At 41.8% G+C, this 21,063-nt stretch overlaps 1 long non-coding RNA gene across 8 annotated transcripts in view; it reads left to right on the top strand.

The window, feature by feature from the left end:
* The window catches only part of LOC140196266 (uncharacterized), a 55,601-nt gene that overhangs the window by 9,592 nt on the left and 24,946 nt on the right, over window positions 1–21,063 (top strand). For 5 of the 8 annotated variants that reach the window (XR_011885664.1, XR_011885660.1, XR_011885658.1 and 2 more), the window contains 2 exons: window positions 13,519–13,692; window positions 16,589–16,672. This is a non-coding gene — a long non-coding RNA (uncharacterized lncRNA). The remainder of the gene's footprint in view (window positions 1–13,518; window positions 13,693–16,588; window positions 16,673–21,063) is intronic. The other 3 variants (XR_011885659.1, XR_011885661.1, XR_011885665.1) reach the window with 2 other exon arrangements.

Genomic DNA, 21,063 nt, shown 5'->3' with positions numbered 1-21,063 from the left:
TGGTTAAAGTAAGTTTAATGGGCACATATTAGTTCACTAGCCCCTAATTAATAAAATAATGAGGTAATACAATCTAATTTTGGCATCACTTTTACATTTGTTATTTTCCCATTGAAATAATGATAATGACTATTCCTCCCTGAATTTTCAGTTTTTGCATTTACAATATTGATAATGATCCTTCTCATGGGATCATTTGACCTAATCCCACTTCAATTTTTTGTAACAAACTGGAAGCAGTAAAGGAACAGAAGTGATTATTTATGGTGTTTTCGTCATGTCCTCATTTGCTGAGTGCAGAATTCTGGTATCCTGCACCCTTAGTAACTCTGAACTTTAAATTTATTGCCCATTAGATTATGCATCTATGTTAATCTTTATTGTTAACACTAAAGAGTTTGGGTTAATAACAGGAGTTCCACTCAAAGAAACTATTGAGGATGATATCTTAACTTTGTGCAGAATGAAATAATTAACCAAAAGAAATTCAAATTAAGCATCTTGGCATAAAATTCGAGTGTTTGGTTACCTTCAGTTGTAATATAACCTGCCTTCAAGTACATGTGTAAATGTGATTACAATGTAGTTTCTTCAGAATGTTCTTTAAGTGTGAGCTATTATTGGTCCAGCAGCAACCCAGGCATTAGCAATCAGAATTGCTTTTATTTGTTATTCTTTTGAGCTCTCTCTGCTCAGTCTGTGGTTCCCACCTGCTTTAAGAAGAACGCGATCATTTCAGTACCTAAGAAAACCAAGGGCATATACCTTAATAACTACCACCTGGTAGCTCTGACTTCCAGCATCACAAAGTGCTGTAAGTGTCTGGTCACAGCTTGCATTGACTATAGTCTCTCACGCAACTTCAACCCACAGCAATCCTGCCTACCACTGAAACGTGTGTATGGCAGGCACCTTCTCCCAGGCTGTATACTCATCTCTGGAATGCCTGGACAGTAAGATCGCCCAGACTAGACCATTGTTTATCAACTGCTGCTTGGTGTTATATAATTCCAACCAAACTCATTTTCAAACTTCTAGATCTAGGAGTCAGCACCTCCATTTGCAACTGATCGAGATCCTTGACTTCCCGATCAACAGACCACAATCTGTCAGGATAGGCCACAGTACCTCCGCCATGATTATCCTCAACACTGGCCCCAGAAAACCGTGTCCTCAGCCCCCAGCTCTACTACCTATACACTATGACTGCATGGCCAGGTACTGTTCTAACTCCATCCACGAGTTTGCAGATGATACCACCAGAATGGACCACACCCTAGCCAAGAAAGCTCACCAGCACATCAACTACCTTAGGAGGCTAAAGAAATCTGGCCTTGTCTTCTTTGAACTTCACCAATTTGTAATGATGCACGATAGAAAGTGTCCTGTCCAGATGAATCATAGTTTGGTATGGCAACTGCTGTGCACATCACCATAAGAAACTACAGAGGTGTAGACACAGATCAGCACACCATGAAAATCAACCTCCCCTCCATGGACTTTGCCTACACTTCTCTCTGCCTCTGTAAAACATCCTGTATAAGGAATGACCCTACCCACCCCATGGGGCAGGAAGATACAAAAGCCTGAAAGCACATACCACCAAGCTTACGGACAGCGGGTGTTTGAAATTTAAAACACACAGGGAAAGGCTGTTGGATTTTAAAGATGGGTTTCTAACCTTTAATATACAGCTCTCTCCTGAACCCATCCCTGCGCTCACACACTCTGCATAAACACTCCCTTGATCAAAGATTAAATCACATTTCTTCAGAGGAGAATGAAGGTTCATGCCACAAAGTCAGCAGTGTTAAACACAGAATCCAAAATGAAAAGGAAATGAAGCTTTCTACATTAAATTAATGAATGAATTAACAAGATTCAAGCTTGCTTAATGTCATTTCCGGTACATAAATGTAAAGGACAATGAAATAATTGTTACTCTGGATCTGATGCAGTGCAATAAAACCCACAATTATGTGATGAACACAATAATAAAAGTACAACAAATAGAATTACATAAGATAGTGTTATACATTGTTTGTATTTATATACATAAAGTGATGTTAGCTACAGGAGTGTCTGTACATAAGGTAACACTGACAGGAAATGATAATGTAGTGGTGATTGGGAGATGTTCATCAGCTTGGGGAAAATAACTGTTTTTGAGTCTGATGGTCCTTTGAGTGGATGCTACTTTGCCTCCTCCCTGATGAGAGTGGGGCAAACAGTCCATAAGCAGAGTGGTATAAATCAGTTCTGAATAAATCAATATAACAGCATAAGACCAGGCAGCATCTGTAGGAAGAGGTGCAGTCGACGTTTCAGGCCGAGACCCTTCGTCAGGACTAACTGAAGGAAGAGTGAGTAAGGGATTTGAGCCAAATTTAAATGCCGGCCCAGATTGGAGGCGAGCGGCAATTTTGCTCACTCTCCATGATGATCACTTCCATGGCACTGAGCTATGAAAATTGCCTTGGCTCAAGTGCTTTGTGCCCGATAATATGATGAAATGATAAGCGAACCTTTGGGCCTACTCAGGGCTGCTCCAGGGTTTGGATCTGAGGACTCAGTTTCGGTTGGGAATGTTGTTCTCTTCGTTTGCATAATTTTTTTTTACTCTTGCTTATCGAAGTTGGTCTTTTATTCTTATTTTTTGCTTTAACTGGGTTCTTTCAGATTTCTTGCATTTTGGCTATCTATAAGCAAGCAAATCTCAAAGTTGTATAACTTTTACATTCTTTGATAGTAAATGTTCTTGAACCTTGAGGTATAGCGCTCCAGAGAACTGCCACTCTGAGAAAGAACTTCTTCTCTCAATTCAGTGCTGATTGCCTGATTAGTTAGAACTATGACCCCCCCCCCCCACCATGGTTCAGGATACCCCAACAATACACAGAAAAAAATTGACACTTTTAAGTCCAATAATAAGTTTGTATATTTCATTAAGGTCTTCTCATTCTTCTAGGAGTGTATAGGCCTATTCTATTTAATCTCTTTTTAAAGAACCACTCACCCATTTCTTGCTGCAGTGCAATTGCGAATGAAGTGACACATCCCAAGAAATTAATATTTAAACAGAATGGAGAATAGCAATCAATTAGTTACACATGATCCAAACAACAAATCTTCTTTTTCCATTCAGCATTGAAAACATTTGACACAACATCTCTCCTAAAGAGTTACAAACCTGCATGTTTAGGCTGGAATCCTCAATTCCCAGCCACCAAATGAAGGTTCCAGTGGGTATTTTGGCAGACTTATCTGTGAAATTGTATGTGATCTAAGCTCTTGGGACAGCAATATTTCAGGCATGGAAAATTTGAAAGTTCTTACACCAGGGGAATTTTGGTACATTGAGACGCCATTGTTTTTTGCGTATTTAATTATGCTATTCCTTGCAACGCACACAACATGCAGGAGGAACTCAGCAGGCCAGGAAGTATCTATGGAAAAGAGTAAACAGTCAATGTTTCGGATTGCAACCTTCATCAGTATTGCTTGGATTTCCAGCAGCTGCAGATTTTCTCTTAATGGTGATGCCATTCCTCGGTGGGGTGGGTCAATTTTTCCAAGAATCATGTAACTGCCCCCACCACCAGTGTAATCAGAGGATAGGATTTCAGGTTTTGTAATCTCTCTCAGCCAATACAACAAAACCAATCATTTGTTAATGGAGTGATATGTTTGCCTTCAATTTAACATCCTGTAGAAATGAAACACTGTGATAATGATAATTGTTACTCCTTGTAAACACATACCTGTCAGTACAAATTGTCTGATTTAAAAACACACCCTTGATATGACCTGAAAGGATCTGTTGCAATGAAAGATTTTTTTTCCTTCGTACACATGGAAAGAACTACCATTGTATCAGATAATGTCCATAAGACCATTAGATATTTGAGCAGAATTAAGTCTTTAGCATTTCATCATAGCCGATCCATTTTTCTCTCGACTCAATCTCCTGTCTGCTCCCCCCCCCGTATTCCTTAGCACCATGACCAATCAAAAGTCTATTCCCGTCTCTTAAATATACATAAACACCTGGCCTCCACAGCTGCCAATGGCAATGCATTCCACAGTTTCACCACTCTCTGCTAAAGAAATTTCTCCTCATCACCATTCTGAAAGGATGCCCTCTGTTCTGAGACTGTATCCTCCAGTCTTGAACTCTCCCAGCATAGGAAACATCCTCTCCACATCCACTCCATCAAGGCCTCTCACCATTTGATCGGTTTCAATGAGGACACACCCCATTCTTCTGAATTCCAGTGAATACAGGCCCAATGCTGGGATCATTTTTGTAAACCTCCTTTGAACCCTCTCCAGTTTCAGCACATCCTTTCCAAGTTAGGGGCTCAAAACTGCTCACAATACTCCAGGTGAGGCCTCGCCAATGCTTTATAAAGTCTCAACATTCATCTTTGCTTTTATATTCTAGTCCTCATGAAATGAATGCTAATACCGCTAATACTGCTTTTGCCTTCTTCAACAAAGACTTAACCTGCAAATTAACTTTTAGGGAATCCTGTATATTGACTCCTAAGTCCCTTTGCACCTTGGTTTTTTTTTCGTATTTTCTCTTCAATTAGAAAATAGTCAACTCTTTTATTTCTTGTACCAAAGTGCATGACCAAACACTTCTTGACACTGTATTCCGTCTGCCACTTCTTTGCCCATTCTCCTAACCTATCCAAGTCCATCTGTAGCCTCTCTACTTCCTCAAAACTACCTGCCCCGCCACCTATCTTCATATTATCTGCAAACTTTGCAACAAAGCCATCAATTCCAATCATCCAAATCATTAACATATAACATAAAAAGAATCGTTTCCAACACAGACCCTGTGGAACACCACCAGTCACCAGCAGCCAATCAGAACAGGCTCCCTTTATTCCCACTCTTAGCTTCTTGCCAATCAGCCACTGCTTTATCCATGCTAGAATCTTTCCTGTAATACCTTGGGCTCATACTTTGTTAAGCAGCCTGATGTGTGGCATCTTGTTAAAGGCCTTCTGAACATCCAAGTACACAACATCAACTGATTCTCCTTTGTCTATCCTGCTTGTTATTTCTTAAAAAAAATTCCAACCTGTTTGTCAGGCAAGATTTTCTCTTGAGGAAACTATGCTGACTATGGCCTGTTTTATCATTTTATCCAAGGACCCCAAATCTACATCCTTAACTGTCGACTCCAACTGCTTTGCAGCCACTGAGATCAGATTAACTGGCTTATAATTTCCTTTCTTCTGCCTCTCTCCCTTGAAGAATGGAGTGACATTTGCAATTTTCCAGTCTTCAAAACCATTCCAGAATCTAGTGATTCTTGAAAGATCCTTACTAATGCCTCCATGATCTCTTCAGCTACCTCTTTCAGAACCTTGGCATGTATATCATCTGTACAGGTGACTACCTTCAGACGTTTCAATTTCCCAAAAACCTTCTCCCTAGTGATGGTAACTTCACACAGTTCATGACCCCTGACACCTGGAACTTCTACCATACTGCTAGTGTCTTCCACAATGGAGACTGATACAAAATAGTCATTCAGTTCATCTGCCAATTCCTTGTCCCCCATTACTACCTCTCCAGCAACGTATTGTTTTCCAGCGATCCGATATCCACTCTCACCTCTCTTTTACACTTTATGTATCTGAAGAAACTTTTGGTATCCTCTTGAATATTATTGGTTCGTTTACATTCTTATTCCATCTTTACACCTTAGTTACATTTTTGGTTGCCTTCTGTTAATTTGTAAAAGCTTCCCAATCCTCTGACTTCCCACTAAATTTTGCTCTGTTGTATGCCGTCTCTTTGGCTTTTATGTTGGCTTTGACTTCTCTTGTTCGCCATGGTTATGTCATCTTGCCTTTAGAATACTACTTCCTGTTTGGGATGCATATATCCTATGTCTTTTGAATTGTTTCCAGAAATTCCAGCATTGCTGCTCTGCCCTCATCTCTGCCAGTTCTTGATTCTTGTCAACTCTTCTCTCATGCCTCTGTCATTCCCTTTACTCCACTGTAGTAGTGAATCACATGACTTTGGCTTCTCCTTCTCAAATTTCAGGGTGAATGTGATCATATTATGATCACTTCCTCTAAGGGTTCTTTTACCTTAAGCTCTCTAATCAATCCTGGTTAGTTGCATAACATCCAATCCAGAATAGATTGTCCGCTGCTCTTAAAAAGCCATCTTGTAGGCATTCCAGAAATCCCCCCTCTTGGAATCCAGCACCAACCTAGTTTTCCCAATCTACCTATATATTGAAATCCCCCATGAGTATTTTAACATTGCCTTTGTGGCATGTATTTTCTATCTCCCGTTGTAATTTGTAGACCGCATCCTATGTCTCCAGAATACTCTGCAGATCATGCCCCATTCCTAGATTGTGTGTGAAGCAGACGTAGCAAAGTCTGTTGTTTTCCTGTGTGGTGAGAAATGGAAACACATCTCAATTATTTCTGTAGCTCAGTTTGACAGTATTCCTATGAGGTGTGTTCCCTCATCTAAAGCTTGCAGAAGTTGAGAAATCAGAAAGACTCTATTATATTCTACATTATTAAACTATTAAGGATTAGGGAATACAAGAGATCAGTCATAGAGCCTGGAGTGTAACGTGAGATTGCAACCTGATTAGGGGAATGACAGTGGCTAAAGAGAACTCTTCCCAATGTAGGGTTGAAATGGACAAGCAGGGCAAGAAAATCAGTGGAGGAATAAGTGGGTAAATTCTTTCAGAAGTTCCAGTGACAGGTAGCAGGAGAATAATCTGGTGTGGAAGATGTCTATGATGCTGGATTAAGGATGTCATTAGGAAAACAATTTTGAAAAGTGCAGCATCAACGTAAGTCCATTCTGGGTGTAAGAATGGATCGTAGTGTGAAAACTGGACATGGTATTGGCAGTTCTGGCTAAGAACATGGTATGGTGTATTTCTCCATGTGAAGGATAGGTTGAGACATAGATTAGGCCTTTGCTGACTAAACATGCAAAATTGTAACATCCCTCTCATTCTGTCTGCTGCGCTATGTCCATGTCCTGTTCACTGCCTGTTCATGTGCCTCTTTACATGCTACTTACACCGTGCTACTGTTTCTGTTTCTGCTACTTACCTGGCAGTGAATTCCAGGCACCTATTTCACTTGGTGTAAAATAAAGCTCGCCTTGTATGTATCTTCTTTAAACTTTGCCCTCTCATCTTAAACCAATGCCCTCTGATATTTCACACTTCCATCTGGAAAGAAGATTCTGATTACCTACCTTGTCTGTCTATGCCTCTCATAATTATATATACTTCCATCAGATCTCCCCTGAACCCCCAGAGAAAAAAAAATGAATTTGTCCAACCTCTCCTTATAGGTAATGCTTGCTAATCCAGATGACACCCTAGTGAACCTCTTTTGCACTTTCTCCAAAGCCTCCACATCATTCCTATAATGTAATGTCCAGAACTGCATGCAATCCTCCAGATATGGCCTGACCAAAGTTTTATCCAACTATGACATGACTTGCCGACTTTTCTACTGAACGTCCCAACTGATGAAGGCAAGTTTACTGTATGCCTTATTTACCACCCTATCCACTTGCATTGCCATTTTCAAGAAACTAAGGACTTGCATCACAAGATCCCACTATATGTAAATGCTAGTCAGGATCTTCTTTACTACCTGCATTTCCACAAATTTGGTCTACAACTTTGCAGATCAGACCATCGACATTATTGTGTTATAAATAACAGAGGTCACGCCACTAGTCACAGACCTCCAATCAAAAATGCCACTCTACCACAATCCTCTGTCATCTGTAACCTAGATAATTTTGAATCCAACCTACTAACTCATAGTGTATCCTATGTGACCTAATCTTCTGACTCAGTCGACATGGGACCTTATCACAAACAAGAGAACCTTATCAAATGCTTTACTCAAGTCCATGTATACAACATTCACAGCCCTGCCCTCATCAGTCATCCTTGTCACCTCAAAACCATGCTGACTATTCCTAGTAAGTCCATGACTTTCCAAATATGAGTAAATTCTGTTAAGGCTGAACTAGTCTGTTGAGAGACGTGCTGTGTGTTTCCAGAATTTAGTTGCCTTTTGAACCTTGTGATAAACAGCAAGAACTTAGGTTTGTTGAAAATATGAACGTGTGTCATAATAAGTGTAACAAGTGGATTTGGGAACACAGAACAAAAGTCTTTTGGTCATTTATTCATTCTTCTGCAAATTAAGTACCATTTGGCTTAAAAATTGTGAAAATAGTCCAACAGGCAATATCTGTAGAGACAGAAACAGTTAATGTTTCAGGTTAATGATCTTTACTGTAAGATCCACTGATTGAGCTGTTAAGAATAATTGAACTGTAATATTTTTGGAGTCATGAGTGGCTGAGACAACTACGAATTGATTGAAGATCCATCCGCTGTTTGCATGCCTCGTCTCCTGTAACTGAAAGTGAATTAAGAAAGGTACTGGACGATGTCACTGTAAAAATGGACATATCCTGGGGAAAATAATATTAAATGAAAATGCCACACTCAAGTTTTGTAAAGGCCGTCTGGTTCCTGATACCATCTGTGAGAAAACAGCCAGAGATAGATCGCATGGAAGCTGAAGGAATTCTTTCCAAAGTTGTCTGATGCCCATGGGCAACGACAGTGGCCCCAGTAGCCAAGAGGAATGGGTCTGTGAGGATCTGTGGTGATTTTGCGGTCACCATCAACCCAGTACCGAAAGATCAATACCCTCTGCCCAGGATAGGGAATGTCTTTGCAAATATTTCTGCAGGAAAACACCAGCAAAATGGACAGCTGAGGCCTACCTAGAGATGGAGATGTAAGAAGATTGCAAAGTGTTACTTACCATAAACATGCACAAAGGGCTTTATCGCTGTAACAGCCTTATTTCTGGAGGAATCTGCACCTGCACTCTGGCAGGTGTTGGCGCGTGGCCAAGTGGTTAAGGCATTGGTCTAGTGCTCTGAAGGTCACTAGTTCGAGCCTCAGCTGAGGCAGCGTGTTGTGTGCTTGAGCAAGGCACTTAACCACACATTGCTCTGCGACGACACCGGTGCCAAGCTGTATCGGCCCTAGTGCCCTTCCTTTGAACAACATCGGTGGTGTGGAGAGAGGAGACTTGTGGCATGGGCAACTGCCGGTCTTCCATACAACCTTGCCCAGGCCTGCGCCCTGGAAACCTTCCAAGGCGCAAATCCATGGTCTCACGAGACTAACGGATGCCTATATATAACTCTGGCAGAGAGCTATGAAACTCAAGGCCGCCCAGACACTAAATATTACCTGAATGACACCTTTGTAGCCAGTAAGGATGATGAGGAAGATCTCCAAACTCTCAAGATCGCTAAAAAGATTAGAACAGTATGGGCTCAGAGCAGGATGCAACAGGGGAGAATTCTTTAAACCAAGCATCACTTACTGTGTTGTTTTTCTTTTTTTGCACATTGGCTGTTAGTTTGAATTTGTATGTATATTTTCATTGATTCTATTGTGTTTCTTTATATCTACTGGGAATGCCCACAAAAATGGATAGTATATGGTGACAAATATGTACTTGATAATAAATTTACATTGAACTTTGTGAAGATTTATAAGGATGTTGCCAGGACCGAGAGAATGAGTTATAGGGAGAGGTATATAAAATCAAGAGGGACATAGATGGGTGAATGCATTAAGTCATTTTACCCCAAACTTGGACTATAAGAACTGGAGGACATAGGTTTAAGGTGAAAAGGGAAAGATTTAATAGGAAATTGAGGGACAACTTTTTTCCCCACAAAGGGTGCCATCTGTATGAGGAAGTGGTTGAAACAAGTACAATTACAACTTTTAAAAGACAGTTGTGCAGGTACATAGATTAGAAACATAGAAAACCTACAGCACAATACAGGCCCTTCGGCCCACAAGGTTGTGCCGAACATGCCCCTACCTTAGAAATTACTAGGGTTACCCATAGCCCTCTATTTTTCTAAGCAAAAATAGAAAAAGTCTCTTAAAAGACCCTATCATATCCGCCTCCATCACCATTGCCGGCAGCCCATTCCACGCACTCACCACTCTCTGAGTAAAAAAACTTACCCTTGATGTCTCCTCTGTACCTACTCCCAAGTTCCTTAAACCTGTGTCCTCTTGTGGCAGCCATTTCAGCCCTGGGAAAAAGCCTCTGACTATCCACACGATCAATGCCTCTCATCATCTTATATATTTCTATCAGGTCACCTTTCATCCTCCATCGCTCCAAGGAGAAAAGGCTGAGTTCACTCAACCTGTCTTCATAAGGCATGCTCCCCAATCCAGGCAACATCCTTGTAAATCTCCTCTGCACCCTTTCTATGGTTTCCACATCCAACCTGTAGTGAGGTGACCAGAACTGAGCACAGTACTCCAAGAGGGGTCTGACTGAGGTCTTATATAGCTGCAACATTACCTCTTGGCTCCTAAATTCATTTCCACGATTGATGAAGGCCAATACACCGTATGCCTTCTTAACCACAGAGTCAACCTGCACAGCTGCTTTGAGCATCCTGTGGACTCGGACCCAAAGATCCCTCTGATCCACCACACTGCCAAGAGTCTTACCATTAATACTATATTCTGCCATCATATTTGACTTACCAAAATGAACTACTTTACACTTATCTGGGTTGAACTCCATCTGCCACTTCTCAGCCCAGTTTTGCATTCTATCAATTCTATCAGAGGCTGTAACCTCTGACAACCCTCCACACTATCCACAACACCCCCAACCTTTGTGTCAGCAGCAAACTTACTAACCCATCCTTCCACTTCCTCATCCAGATCATTTATAAAAATCACGAAGAGTAAGGGTCCCAGAACAGATCCACGAGGCACACCACTGGTCACCGACCTCCATGCAGAATATGACCCATCTCCAACCACTCTTTGCCTTCTGGATCCACAAAGCAATGTCCCCATGGATCCCATGCCTCCTTACTTTCTCAATAAGCCTTTCATGGGGTACCTTGTCAAATGTCTTGCTGAAATCCATATACACTACATCTACTGCTTTTTCTTCATCAATGTGTTTAGTCACATCCTCAAAAAATTCAATCAGGCTCATAAGGCATGACCTGCCCTTGACAAAGCAATGCTGACTATTCCTAATCATATTATACCTCTCCAAATTTTCATAATCTTTCCTCTCAGGATCTTCTCCATCAACTTACCAACCACTAAAGTAAGACTCACTGGTCTATAATTTCCTGGGCTATCCCTACTCCCTTTCTTGAATAAGGGAACAACATCTGCAACCCTCCAATCCTCCGGAACCTCTCCCATCCCCATTGATGATGCAGAGGCTCAGCAATCTAGATTAGACAAGCAAAATTATGCCGTTAAGCACATCAAGTCTGTGCCACCATTCAATCATGGCTAATTTATTATTCCTCTGTATCTAATTCTCCTGTCTTCTCTCCATAATCTTTGCCACCCTTACTAATCAAGAACCCACCAAACGCTGCTTTATATGTACTCAATGACTTGGCTTTCACTGATGTCTATGGGAATGAATTCCACAGATTCACCACTCTCTGCTGAATAAATTTTTCTTTTCTGTTCTAATGTCCCTATATTCTGAGGTTGTGCTCTAGACTCTCCCATTATTGGAAACATTCTCTCCCCACCCTCTCTTTCTAGGAATTTCAAGATTCATAAAAATTCGATGATATCCGCCCCCCCCCCCAATTCTTCGAAATTCCAGAGAGTTCATGACCAGGGCCTCATATATTAATTCTTTATTCCTGGGATCATTCTGATAAACCTACTATGGACCCTCTCCAATGCCAGCACATCCTCTTTTGTAGATATGGGGTGTGAAATTGCTCATGGTATTCCAAATGTAGTCCACTCAATACCTTATAAAGTCTCAATATTACATATCACCTTCATTACTACCAACTCAACCTTCCAGTTAACCTTAGGAAATCCTGCATGAAGACTCCTAAGTTCCAATGTATGAATCGCTCCCTGTATAGAAAATATTCTACACCTTTATTCCTTCTACATAAGTGCATGACCATATAATTCCCTACATTATATTCCATCTGCCACTTCTTTGCCCATTCTCCTAAACAATCTAAGTCCTTCTGCAGACTCTCTTATTTCCTCAGAATTATCTGTCCCTACACCATTTTTTCCATCTGCAAACCTGGCCACAAAGCCATTAATTCCATCATCCAGATGATTAACATGGGACTATGAAAAGTAGCATCAATCCCTGTGGAACACGAATTGTCACCAGCAGCCAACCAGAAAGGGCTTCTTTTAGAACAAGGTACATAGAACATTACAATACAGAAACAGGCCTTTCACCCTACATTGACATGCCGAATCAATTAAATTAGTAATCAAATGGCTTATGAAACTAATCTCTTCTGCCTACATAATGATCCCATTTTTTTTGATTTCCTCATTCATATGTCTTTCTAAACATCTCTTAAAATTCCCTCATGTTTCTGCTCCTACCACCACACAAGGCAGTACATTCCAGGCACCCACCACTCACTATGTAGAAAAACTTGCCCCTCACATCTGCTTTGAACTTACCTCCTCTCACCTCAAATGCAAGCTATCTGGTATTAGACATTTCAATCCTTTGAAAAAAGATATTTTCTATGTGTCTGTGCCCCTCATAATCTTATAAACTTCCGTCAGATCTCTCCTCAGCCTCTGTCACCCTAGAGAAAACAACCAAAGTTTCTCCAACCCCTTGAAAATGCCCTCTAATCTAGGTAGCTTTCTCTTCTGCACCCTCTAACCATAACCCTCTCCAAAGCCTCAACATCCTTCCTATAATGGTGCAACCAGAGCTGTATGCAGTACTACAGATGTGGACTAGCTAGAGTTTTACAAAGCTGCATCTGACTGTTGAACTCAATGCCTCGACTAATATTGGCAAGAAAGCCATATGCCTCCTTAACCACCCTATCAACCTGTGTAGCCACGGTCAGGCCGCTATGAACTTCAACCCCAAGATCCCATCAACACTACGAAGGGTCTTGCCCTTTGTAGTGTACTGATTCTTTGCATTTGACCTACCAAGGTACACTTCACATTTGGCTGCGTTAAACTCCATTTGTCATTTCCCTGCTCATATCTGCAACTGATCGTTCTCACTTTGAATTCTTTGCCAGTCTTCTACACTATGCACAACACCACCAATTTTCATACCGTCTTCAGACTTACTAACCCACCCATCTTCACTTTCATCCAGGTCATTTATATACATCAGAACAATAGATGCTCCAGTCCAGATCCCTGCGGAACACCACTAATGACAGACCTCCATAAGGATTCTAAAATAAGTTCCTTCAACCACTACCCTATCTTCTATAGGCAACACAGTGCACATTTTTTTTATATAATGATAAACCTGTCACAGAAAAGTACAACTCAGAAAATGGCCATTCGGCCCATTTAAACTGCCTACTAATCTAATTAACACAATTCCTTAAATTTTGTTTTTGATACGCTAGTAGATTTTTAAATGGACATTCGCACATAGATTATTGTTTGCAATGAAAGCAAAGACTCTAAAGTGACTGGACCATGGAAGAAGTTGGAATGCAGAGTTCATCTTGCAGTATCATCACATCTCCAGCTCTGTCTGCAAGATACTTTCTTCAGTGACCCAGTCACTTTATCACAGCGTAAGTACTTTTAATTATTAGACATGATAAATTAATTACAGAAAGGAGCTAGAGTATAAAGTGATTACTGAAATAGGTGCAAACATAATTGTCAGTGCAATACTAGGAGTGCTAATACAAATTAGATTAGATTATGATGACATGCAGTCCTCTTTTATTGTCATTTAGTAATGCATGCATAATGCTTAGTATTGCTGAATGGATAAGCCTCAGTCCTATTTTTTATGAAAGTAGTAATGTAACTTGAAAATGTTGCATAGTTCTGAAATTTTCTAAACTTTCATTATCTACAGTATGATACCTCAATTGTGCAAACATCATTAACTTGAAATTATAATTGTGAATGGGAATGTCAAATATAAGTATGTGCATTATTAATCTTTCAAGGAAAATATTATAACGATGTAAATAACATCTGTAAGCTGATTAGCTGACTAAAGAAAAATTCAAGTGCATCCATGCTAACAATAGTTACAACTCTGCTGGGACTAAAAATTTTTAAAAAATTCTTAATTTACAGAATCATCCTTTCCCACTGATCTCCCTCCTGGCACTTATCTCTACAAGCAGAACAAGTGTTACACCTGTCATAGAAAAGTACAACACAGAAGGAGGCCATTCTAGTCCATGCCAAACTGTTTAAACAATCTAGGCCCAATGACCTCAACCCAGACCATAGCCCTCCATACCCCTGCCATCCATAAAACCTATTCAAACTACTCTTAAACGTTGAAGTCAGGCTCGCATGCACCACTTGCAGTAGCAGCTCATTCCACACACTAATGACCCTCTGATTGAAGAAGTTTCCCTCATGTTCCCCTTAAACATCTCGCCTTTCTCCCTTAACCCATGACCTCCAGTTGTAGTTTCAACCAACCTCAGTGGAAAAAGCTCTATCAAATCTTCCCTCAGTCTTCTACGTTTCAATAAATAAAGTCTGAACCTATTCAATCTTTCCTTATAACCTGGATACTCCAGTCCTGGATAACATCCACATATATTTTCTTTGTACTCTTTCAATCTTATTTACATCTTTCCTCTAGGTAGGTGACCAAAACTGCATATAACACTCCAAGTTAGATCTCACCAATATCTTCAACATAACGTCACATCTCCTGCACTAAATATTTTGATTTATGAAAGCCAATGTGCCCAAAGCATTTTTTTATGGCCCTATCTACCAGTGCTGTCACCTTCTATGAATTTTGGACCTGTATTCCCAGAATTCTTTGTTCCACCACACTCCTTAGGGCCTTACCTACCCTGGTAGGTCCTCTTGAAGTGCAACACTTCACACATGTCTGTATGAAATTCCAGCTGCTATCTTTCAGCTGGTCCAGATCCCACGACAAGCTCTGATGGCCTTCGTCACTGTCCACTACACCCCCAATCTTGGCGTCATCTGTAAAATTGCCAATCCAGTTAACCACATTATCATCCAGATCATTAATAACACAAACAACAAAGGATCCAGCACCGATCCCTGCGGCACTCCACTAGTCACAGGCCTCCAGTCAGAGAGGCAACCATTTACTACCACTCTTTGTCTTCTCCCACAAAGCCAATGTCTAATCCAATTAACTACCTCAGCTTGAATGCCGAGCAACTGAACCTTCCTGACCAACCTCCCATGTGGAACATGGTCAAATGCTTTGCCAAAGTCCATGTAGGCAACATCTACTGCTTATTTTTGCTTTCCCACTGCTCATGTCAGGCTCACTGGTCTATAATTTCCTGCTTTATTTTTAGAGCCTTTCTTAACCAGCAGAACAATATTATTCAATCCTCTGGTACCTCACATATCACTGAGGATGATTTAAGTATCACTGTTAGGGCCCCTGCAACTTCTGCACTGGCTTCCCACGGGGTCCTAGAGAAGACCTTGTCAGGTGTTATTTATCCAACTAATTTGTCTCAAGATCTATATAGGTTCTGTGACCTCACTGCTGCTTTGCCTCACTTCTAAACACTCTGTGTCTATCTCCCAAATAAATACACATGGAAAAAATCCAATTAAGATCTGCCCCATCTCTTTTGGCTCCATGCATAGTTACCTTTCTGATCTTCTAAAGGACCAAATCTGTCCCTTGCAATCCTTTTGCTCTTAACGCCTCTGTAGAATCCCTTTGGATTCTTGTTCACCTTTTTTCTGAGGGCAACCGCATGCCTTAATTTAGCCCGCCTGATTTCTTAAGCATTACCTTGTTTTTCTTTAACTCCAGAAGTACCTCATTTGTTCCTACCTACCTATAATTGCTATACACCTATTTTTTTCTTAACCAAGGCTACAATATCCTTTGAAAAACTAAGGTTCTCTAAACCTGTTATCTTTACTTTTTATTCTGACAGGCACAGACAAGCTTTGTACTCTCAAAATTTTACTTCTGAAGGCCTCCCACTTACCAGGTACTCCTTTGCCAGAAGACAGCCTGTCCCAATACAGCTCCTTTCTGATAACATTAAAATTGGCTTTTCTCCAATTTAGAATCTCAACCTATGGACCAGGCCTAGCTTTTTCCACATTTACTTTGAAACTAGTGGCATTATGATCACTAGATGCAAAGTGTTCCCCTACACAAAATTGTCACCTATCCTGTCTTATTCGTGTCTCATTGGATTGTGACAACAGAGCGGCGTGGGAGCTGAATTCTGGAGGAAGGCAGTTCTTTAAAAAACTTCTTCAAGTGCAAGAAGGACGATACTGCACAGGCGCGTGACGTAACAGTACAGCGCGGGGAGTTTAAAAAGGAGACCACCCTATACAGCGGGCATTTGTCGGAGCAGGCAGTGGAGTGAGTGGTAGCAGAGTGTAGGGCTTTGGCTTCAACGGGCTTCGGCGGTAAACGGGAAGAGGCGAGAGCGAGGCACCAACTCTCTTTTCTTCCCCCCTTGGCAGATCAGCCCGGACAGACAGAAACAGCAGGGCTCACACAGCTAATGGTACGAGCTAACAGTCTAAAAAGTTCGTCTGTTTGGCAAGGTAAGTGGGTGAGTAGACTTATTTTTCCTGTTTCATTCCTGTAGAACTAGATAGCATGCCTGCAGGGTTAGTGCTTTGTTCAGGGTGTCAGATATGGGAATCCTGGGAGACCTCCAGCCTTCCTGATGGCCACATCTGCGCCAGGTGCACCGAGATGCAGCTTCTCCGAGACCGTGTTAGGGATCTGGAGCTGCAGCTTGATGACCTACTGCTTATCAGGGGAAGTGAAGAGGTGATAGACAGGAGGTAGTCATCCCTAGGCTACAGGGGTCAGAAAATTGGGTGACTGTCAGGAGAGGGAAGGAAAATGCCCCAATAGTGGAGAGGGAAGGAAAATGCCCGGATGGTGTCCCCCTCAGCAACAAATATCTTGTTCTAGATGCAGTTGAGGGGGATGACCTGACAGGGTACGCCCACAGTGACCGGGTCTCTGGCACTGAGCCTGGCGCTGTTATGCGGGAGGGAAGGAGGGAGAAGAGAAATGCGGTAGTCATAGGGGATTCCATAGTCAGGGGAACGGACAGGAGATTCTGTGAGCCTGATAGAGATACATGCATGGTGTGTTGCCTCCCGGGTGCCAGGGTACGGGATGTCTCAGATCAGGTCCAGAATATTCTGAAGGGAGAGGGCGAGCAGCCAGTTGTCTTGGTACATGTTGGTACCAATGACATAGATAGGATAAGGGAGGAGGTCCTGAAGAGAGATTTCCGGGAGTTAGGAAGGAAGCTGAGAAGCAGGACCTCCAGGGTAGTAATCTCGGGATTGCTACCTGTACCACGTGCTAGCGAGGGCAAGAATAGTAGGATCAGGCAGATGAATGCATGGCTGAGAGACTGTTGCAGGGGCAGGGCTTCAGATTCTTGGATCATTGGGATTTTTTCTGGGGGAAGTATGACCTGTTCAAAATGGACAGGTTACCCCTGAACCTGAAGGGGACCAATATTCTGGCGGGAAGGTTTAAAAGAGCTGTTAGGGAGGGTTTAAACTAATTTGGCAGGGGGATGGGAACCGGAATGATAGAGCGGAGGAAGGAGAAAACAGAAATAAATCTAAGATAGTGAGCAATAAAGATGTCAGGAAAGACAGGCAGGTGATGGGGCAAAATTGTAGCTATTGGGATGGGTTGCAGTGAAATCAAAGCGAAAAGCACCAAATACTGGTCTTAAGGTGTTATACTTAAATCCATGCAGCATAAGGAAATAAGGTGGATGATCTTGTCGTACAGCTACAGATTGGCAGGTATGATTGGCAGCTATCACTGAAACTTGGCTAAAGGATGCATGTCTCTGGGAGCTGAATGTCCAAGGATACACGGTGTATCTGAAGGATAGGAAGGTAGGCAGAGGGGGAGGTGTAGCTTTATTGGTAAGAAATGATATTAAATCATTAGAAAGAGGTGACATAGGATCGGAAGGTGCAGAATCTTTATAGGTTGAGCTAAGAAATCGCAGGGGTAAAAGGACCCTGATGGCAGTTATATACAGGCCTCCAAACAGCTGCAGTGATGTGGACTACAAATTACAACTGGAAATAGAAAAGGCTTGTCAGAAGGGCAGTGTTATGATAATTGTGGGGGATTTTAACATGCAAGTGGATTGGGAAAATCAGGTCGGCACTGGATCTCAAGAGAGAGAATTTGTAGAATGTCTGCGAGATGGCTTTTTAGAACAGCTTGTTGCTGAGCCCACTAAGGGATCGGCTGTACTGGATTGGGTATTGTGTAAGGAACCGGAGGTGATTAGAGAGATTGAGGTGAACGGACCCTTAGGAGGCAGTGATCATAACATGATTGAGTTCACTGTGAAATTTGAAAAAGAGAAGCCGAAATCTGATGTGTCGGTATTTCAGTGGAGTAACGGAAATTATAGTGGCATGAGAGAGGAACTGGCCAAAGTTGACTGGAAAGGGACACTGGCAGGAAGGACGACAGAGCAGCAGTGGCTGGAGTTTATGTGAGAAGTGAGGAAGGTGCAAGACAGGTATATTCCAAAAAAGAAGAAATTTTTGAATGGGAAAAGGATGCAACCGTGGCTGACAAGAGAAGTCAAAGCCAAAGTTAAAGCAAAGGAGAGGGCATACAAGGAAGCAAAAATTAGTGGGAAGACAGAGGATTGGGAAGTTTTTAAAAGCTTACAAAAGGAAACTAAGAAGGTCATTAAGAGGAAAAAGATGAACTATGAAAGGAAGATAGCAAATAATATCAAAGAGGATACTAAAAGCTTTTTCAAGTGTATAAAGAGTAAAAGACAGGTGAGAGTAGATATAGGACCGATAGGAAATGATGCTGGAGAAATTGTAACGGGAGATAAGGAGATAGTGGAGGAACTGAATGAGTATTTTGCATCAGTCTTCACTGAGGAAGAGATCAGCAGTATACCGGACACTCAAGGGGGGCAGGGGAAAGAAGTGTGCGCAGTCACAATTACGACAGAGAAAGTACTCAGGAAGCTGAATAGTCTGAAGGTAGATAAATCTCCCAGACCAGATGGAATGCACCCTCGTGTTCTGAAGGAAGTAGCTGTGGAGATTGCGGAGGCATTAGCGATGATCTTTCAAAAGTTGATAGATTCTGGCATGGTTCCGGAGGACCGGAAGATTGCAAATGTCACTCCGTTATTTAAGAAGGGGGCAAGGAAGCAAAAAGGAAATTATAGGCCTGTTAGCTTGACATCAGTGGTTGGGAAGTTGTTGAAGTCCATTGTCAAGGATGAGGTTACAGAGTATCTGGAGGCATATGACAAGATAGGCAGAACTCAGCATGGATTCCTTAAAGGAAAATCCTGTCTGACAAATCTATTACAATTTCTTGAGGAAATTACAAGTAGGCTGGACAAGGGAGATGCAGTTGATGTTGTATATTTGGATTTTCAGAAGGCCTTTGACAAGGTGTCACACATGAGGCTACTTAGCCCATGGAATTATGAGAAAGTTACATACGTGGATAGGGCATTGGCTGATTGGCAGGAAACAGAGATTGGGAATAAAGGGATCCTATTCTGGTTGGCTGCCGGTTACCAGTGGTGTTCCACAGGGGTCCGTGTTGGGGCCGCTTCTTTTTACATTGCACATCAACAATTTGGATTATGGAATAGATGGCTTTGTGGCTAAGTTTGCTGATGATACAAAGATAGGTGGAGGGGCCGGTAGTGCTGAGGAAACAGAGAGTCTGCAGAGAGACTTGGATAGCTTGGAAGAATGGGCAAAGAAGTGGCAAATGAAATACAATGTTGGAAAGTGTATGGTTATGCACTTTGGCAGAAGAAATAAATGGGCAGACTATTATTTAAATGGGGAGAGAATTCAAAGTTCTGAGATGCAACAGGACTTGGGAGTCCTCGTACAGGATACCCTTAAGGTTAACCTCCAGATTGAGTCGGTGGTGAAGAAGGCGAATACAATGTTGTCATTCATTTCAGGAGGAATAGAGTATAGGAGCAGGAATGTGATGTTGAGGCTCTATAAGGCACTGGTGAGACCTCACTTGGAGTACTGTGGGCAGTTTTGGTCTCCTTATTTAAGAAAGGATGTGCTGAAATTGGAGAGGGTATAGAGAAGATTCACTAGAATGATTCCGGGAATGAGAGGGTTAACATATGAGGAACATTTGTCCGCTCTTGGACTGTATTCCTTGGAGTTTAGAAGAATGAATGGAGACCTCATAGAAACATTTTGAATGTTGAAAGGCATGGACAGAGTGGATGTGGCAAAGTTGTGTCCCATGATGGGGGAGTCTAGTACGAGAGGGCATGACTTAAGGATTGAAGGGCGCCCATTCACAACAGGGATGCGAAGAAACTTTTTTAGCCGGAGTGTGCTGAACCTATAGGATTTGTTGCCACGGGCGGCAGTGGAGGCCAAGTCATTGGGAGTATTTAAGGCAGAGATTGATAGGTAACTGGGTAGCCAGGGCATCAAAGGTTATGGTGAGAAGGCGGGGGAGTGGGACTAAATGGGAGAATGGATCAGCTCATGATAAAATGGTGGAGCAGACTCGATGGGCTGAATGGCCAACTTCTGCTCCTTTGTCTTATCGTCTCATTCCCTAATAGCAGACCAAGTATCGCACACTCTGTCATTAGGACTTCTAGTTACTGATTAAGGGAACTTTCCCAACCACTTTTGACAAGCACTATGCCATCTAGTTCTTTTACAGAATGGGAGTTCCAGTCAATATGTGGGAAGTTAAAATCACCTACTATAATAAACTTAAGTTTCTGGGAACAGTCTCCAATTTCTCTACAGATTTGGTCCTCTAGGTCCTGCAAACTGTTGGATGGTCCATAATATAGTCCCATTGATGTGGTCATATATTTCTTAATCCTCATTTCCACTCACAAAGCCTCACTAGATGAGTTCTCCAGTCTGTCCTGACTGAGCATTGCTGTGACATT

This window comes from Mobula birostris, chromosome 1 (assembly GCF_030028105.1).
Source record: "Mobula birostris isolate sMobBir1 chromosome 1, sMobBir1.hap1, whole genome shotgun sequence".
Classification (NCBI taxonomy): domain Eukaryota; kingdom Metazoa; phylum Chordata; class Chondrichthyes; order Myliobatiformes; family Myliobatidae; genus Mobula; species Mobula birostris.
Note: the sequence above shows the minus strand (reverse complement) of the source record. Positions and strands in the feature narration are given on the sequence as shown.